Raw genomic sequence first — 6352 nt, 5'->3', positions numbered from 1 at the left:
ACTATGCCTAGCACTTAAGGCAATCATTCTCAGTTAACCCCAAATCTTGGACTTCAGTGTCTTGGTCATGACAGGAAAGAGGCAGGTGAATCCTACTACCAGATTGCCATATCACTTGGAACCAGCTCCCTGATTACAACGAGGGAGGAAAACAAAAAACAACCCCCATCCCTTCACACACACACCCTAACCACAAAGCCTGAGCTATTAGGATAGGGCCAGGATCCCCCTGGTCCCTGATCAACCAGCAGGATACCAGTGCCTTCTTAGTCATGCAGATTAGAAGGCCAATAATCTAAGTATTCTTTCTGAATAGAATGCCAATCCTGTTAAAATCTCTATGCATTTTCTAGAGGGGATGGACAATGGCATCCCCTGGATATTACTTGTCTTTGGTAGTTTTCTCCCAGTGAATGCTGTTCTAGCAGACTTGATCAATGTACTGCCTGACCATTTGAGCTTGCTTGTGCAATAAAAGCATAATATTCCTACTCAAAAATGTATTTTCTCTTAAGTAATTTTAAAACTACATTTTTAAAAATATTAACTTGGGGTGGTCATATTCTTTTGATAAAGCTGGCAAATATTTCTTATTTATGAAATTTAAGAAAATGAAGGTTAGACAAGATCATCAGTACTGTAAAATGTGTTTACAAAAGTAAAATATTTAACATTGCTAGAGATTTGTAATAAGTGGTAGCTCTAACATGAATTTGGAAGTCTCAGGCTGACTTTCTCTGCTGCACAGACTCACCAGTAAGTTGTATCAATAAATGCAGACAGGCCTAAACCATTTGCCTTGTTTCCAAAAAAGGCCTTGTTTCCAAAAAAGTAAAGGAATAGAAAAAGTAGAGTAGGCAATTGCAAACAAAAGTAAAGCAAGGTTGTGAGCTGTATATCTAGTAAAGTAGAATTCAGGCCAAAAAGCAGTATACAAAACAAATAAAGATACTTCATAGTATTATAACCATAATGAAGATATAAACATAATGAAGATATAATCATAATGAAGATATAATCATTTTGAATATCTACATACCAAATAACAGCAGCCACCTTCATAAAGCAGAAACTACAGAAGATGCAAGAAGAAATGAACAGAAATATACTAAGAGATCACAATCAGTCCAAGACAGGTCAAGTGAAAAAAGTATACATTAAGTATACAAAAGGCCTAAAAACAGAACTAATAATGTCAATATTATATCTATCCAAAATATACCCTGATGCTACAGAATTTTATCTTTCTGTCAATGTGAAACATTCAAAGAAAAGTACTATATGTTATGTCACAAAAATTCAAAAATATAATACAAACAACATTCTTCAGTCACAATATAGTAAAACTAAAAGTCAGAAATTTTTTAAAACCAAAAATGTCATTTCACCCTGGAAATTTAAAAAAAAGAAAATTCTCCATTAAACAAACAGCTCAGATCAGAGTAAAAAGAAATTGCCAAATTTCTTTTTAAAAAATTATAATTAAAACATAATATATTAGAATGTATAGTATAAAATTAAAGCAGTGATTAGTGGAAAATTTAGAGTCTATACACTTACTATCAATAAAAATTAAAGAATCAGTATACTGAATTCAATACTCATTTCAAAAGCTATAAAAATAGTAACAGCTGAAAGAGAAAATGCAATAAAGAAAAGGTACAAATAATTATTTAGAAATGAAACAACAGAATAAATAATCTGACTCTTAAAACATTCATCAACAAAACAAATGGTCACCAGTTAACCAATCAAAGTGGGGAGGGAAGAGATGACAGGGAGAACACAAATATACAAAACAGGAAATAAAGAGGGAAAAATAACTTTGAAACAAATACTATGTTTTTTAAAAATGAGAGACTGCTTAATATGCATCTTTCCAAATAAATTTTAAAACCTAGATGAAACATATTTCCTTGAAAATATCTCTTATCAAATTTGACAAGATAGAAAGTAAAAATTGAAATGTAAAAACTTATCAAAAACTAACCTAACTAGCACCGGCCCTAGATGGAGTCAGAGGGGAATTCTACCAAATCTTCAAGAACCAAATACTCCCAAAGCTATTTAAACATTTCTAAAAGTGGAAAAAACTTTCCATTAATTTTTATAAAGAAAACATAACATTGATTCCAAACCTGAATTATACTGCAAAGGACAGAAACTTCAGACTTACCTCACTTAAGAACACCAACACAAAATTTTAATAAAAAAAAAAAAATCCTGTTTACAATACTAAAAAAAATAGGAACAAATTTAACCAAAGAGGTGAGACACCTATAAAGTGAAAACTATAAAACACTGATAAAAGCAAAAAATTGAAGATGACACAAATAAACAAAAAGCTATCCCATGTTCATGAATTGGAAGAATATTGTTAAAATGTCCACACTACCCAGTGATCTACAGATTCAATGCAATGACATTTTTCACAGAAATAGAAAAAAAAAAAATCCTAAAATTCATATGGAGCCACAGACTGTGAAAAGCCAATGCAATTTTGAGCAAAAAGAACAAAGTTGGAGACATAACATTACCCAACTTCAAAATATACTACAAAGTTATAGTGATCAAAATAGTATAGTACTAGCATAAAAACAGACACATAGGCCAATGGAACAGAACAGAGAGTCCAGAAATAAATCCATACACTTACGGTTGGTTAATTTTAGACAAAAGTGTCAAGGACATACAATGGAGAAGGAACAATCCTTAATAAATGGTGCTGGGAAAACTGGGTATTGACATGTACAATATTAGACCCTCATCTCTCACCATATACAAAAATCAATTCAAAATAGATTGATGATTTAAACATAAGACCTGAAACTGTAAAACTGTTAAGAGAAAAACATAAGGGAAAAGCTCTTCATGGCATTGGTCTGGGCAATGATTTTTTATATATGATTCCAAAAGCATAGGCAATAAAAGCAAATAAGATTACAAATAAGATTACATCAAACTAAAAAAAACAAATAAGATTACATCAAACTAAAAAGGTTCTGCACAGCCATAGAATCAAGAGTTGAAGAGACAACCTATGAAATGGGAAAAAATATCTGCAAACCATATATCTAATAAATGGTTAATATCCAGAATATATAAAGAAATCAAATACCTCAATAGCAAGAAAACAAATAACTGACTGGATTTTAAGTGGACAAAGGACCTGAATAAGTATTTCTTAAAAGACATACAAATAGCCAACAGGTACATGAAAAAATGGTCAACGTCACTAGTCATCAGGGAAATGCAAATTACAATCACAATGAGATATCACCTCACACCTGTTAGAATGGTTCGTATCAAAAAAACAAAAGTGTTGGGTCGGGGGGATGTGGAGAAAACATAATTTTTTTACACAGTTGAGGGAAGGCAAATTAGTATAGAAAACAGTGAGGGTTCCTTAATAAATTAAAAATAGGGCCAGGCATGGTGACTCACACCTGTAATCCCAGCACTTTGGGAGGCTGAGGTCAGGAGTTCGAGACCAGCCTGGCCAACATTTCAAAACCCCATCTCTACAAAAAATTAGGTAGGCATGGTGGCGGATGCCTGTAATCCCAGCTAATTGGAAGGCTGTGGCAGGAGAACTGCTTGAACCCAGGAGGCAGAGGTTGCAGTGAGCTGAGATTGCGCCACTGCACTCCAGCCTGGGCAACAGAGTAAGACTCTTTCTCAAAAAAAAAAAAAAAAAAATTAAAAATATAACTACCATGAACCAGCAATCCCACTGCTGGGTATTTATCCAAATGAAATGAAATCAGTGTGTCAGAGACATATGCATTCCCATGTTCACTGCGGCATTATTCACAATAGCCAAGACATGGAATCAACCTAAGTGTTCAATGGATGAACAGATAAAGAATTTGTGGTATATACACATAATGTCATACCATCCTGCCTTTAAAAAGACAAAAATCCTGGTATTTGGAACAACATGGATGAACCTAAAGGACATCATGTTAAATGAAACCAACCAGGCAAAGAAAGAAAAATACCAAATGATCTCACTTATATGTCGAATCTAAAAAAGTTGAACTCACAAGAGATAGAGAGTAGAACGGTAATTATCAGGGGCTGGGTATGGGAAGTGGGTGGAGGCAGTTAGGGAGCTGTTGGTCAAAGAATACAAAATTTCAGTAAAACAGGACAAACAGGTTTAAGAGATCTATTGTACAACATGGTGACTAAAGTTCATAAGAATGTATTGTCTTGAAAAATCACTGAGAATAGATTGTATCTTCATCACAAAAAAGGTGAATTAATGGACTTTAGTTAGTTCAATTTACCCATTCTACATGTATACATATATCAAAACATCATGTTGTATTCAATACATATACCTAACTTTTATGTGTCAATTAAATCAATTTTAATTCCTGCCCTGACTTTGAGCTCACCATCTACTAAGAGGCAGGCTATTAACAAATAAGCTTAATAAGTAAATCAAATAATATGTTAGAAAGTGATAAGTAATATGGGATCAGGAATATTGAGGAAACAATGAGATAGGTAAAGGCTTTCAAGACATTTTACAGTGGAGGGAAAAGGAGAGATGCCATGACTTGAGGAATTAGAAAGGTTAAAAACCTGAAATACTTGTAGCTGAGGGAAAGAATATAGCACAGAGACTGGAAGGAAAAAAAAATCCTGAAAAGAGGAAGAAATGGTATCAGAGGTACAATGTGAGGCTTGCTTGTGATAAGGAGTAAACTTACTTATTACTTGTGATAAGAAGTAAAAGGAATACACTTTTTTTTTTTCTTCACACAGGACAGGGAATTTGGGGATAGGAAAAAATTATGTTGACACGAGCTACAGAAGGCCTCCTTGCAGCATGCTTAACTACCAAGAGCTAAGTTCATCTTTTCGGAATTAAATTTTTTTAAAATAGAGAATTCTTGGACATAATCACCAGTTTAGCAGCTAAGGAGTGCTGTTTTATGTGTAATACTTATTTCTCCTTTTAAATGACAAAAATTCACATTCTGAAGCACACAGGCTCATTTTGTTAACTTTGCTTTTTTCTTCCAGTGCTCGTAAGAGTAGACAGTAAGGAAACTGATTATCTCCTTTAAAATAATTAAAGGCATCACTAACTGATATGCTATGAGCATTGTAGCTGGTCTTAACATCTAAGAGGCATCTGATACCTTACAGTACATCTGATAGAGTTTGGATTTGCAACCAATTTGATAGTCTGCATACTCATGTATAGATAGCTTTCAGTTTCCAAGTAACTCATAAATTAAAATTTAATGAAATCATTTGCCTGGAGATTTTCTGTACATTCCTATTAATCTCCTGGATTCTTTACATTTGGTGTGCACTGCACACTCCAGTCAATGACAGAGTTATGAGGACTAGTTTCTCATATACATTTACATCTCATATGTACCTGAACAAAAGCAGGTTTATTTTCCTCTTATTATCCCTTAGAAAAGTCATCTTTCTCCAGGGCAAGCAAAATCCCTTTATAAAAAACACTCTTAATTACTTATTTGTGGAAATCACAGAAGGTTGAAACCACCTCAATCAAGGTTGTGCTTTCAGAAGGCTAAAAAAAGACCACCAGATGAATTATTTAAAAACAAGAGGCAAATAAATTTAACAGTGATTTAGTCTGTTCTAGGAGATGTAACCTCAAAAACAAGCCATGGTTGTGTTACACACACACATTTTAAAGATCAGTTTTGGCCTGGCACGGTGTCTCATGCCTGTAATCCCAACACTTTGGGAAGCTGAGGCAGGCAGATTGCTTGAGCTCAAGAGTTTCAGACCAGCCTGGGCAACATGGTGAGACCCTGTCTCTTCCAAAACTACAAAAAAACCGAACAAACGAAAACAAACAAAAAAAAAACCCAGGCATGGTGATGTGCATCTGTGGTCCCAGCTACTCAGGAGGCTGCTGTGGGAGCCTGGGGGTCAGAGATTGTGCCGCTGCACTTCAGCCTGGGTGACAGAGTGAGACCCTGTCTCATTAAACTGTGGAAATCACAATTACCTACAGAATGAATGGCAGAAACTGCTAATTTAATGTTTATACAATGGGTGATCTGAAGCATGAGATTTCTCATAACTTTGTACACGGATAAAACATTACTGTCAAAGAACACATTTGCTTTCAAATAAACTTAAGACAACAAACCAATAAACTTGGGGGCGGAGCAAGATGGCCGAATAGGAACAGCTCCAGTCTCCAACTCCCAGCGCGAGCGACACAGAAGACCGGTGATTTCTGCATTTTCCACTGAGGTACTGGGTTCATCTCACTAGGGTGTGCCGGACAATAGGTGCTGGTCCGCTGCTGCAGCCCGACCAGCGAGAGCTGAAGCAGGGCGAGGCATCG

Source organism: Mandrillus leucophaeus, unplaced genomic scaffold (genome assembly GCF_000951045.1).
Source record: "Mandrillus leucophaeus isolate KB7577 unplaced genomic scaffold, Mleu.le_1.0 Scaffold683, whole genome shotgun sequence".
In the NCBI taxonomy this organism is placed as follows: Eukaryota; Metazoa; Chordata; class Mammalia; order Primates; family Cercopithecidae; genus Mandrillus; species Mandrillus leucophaeus.
Note: the sequence above shows the minus strand (reverse complement) of the source record.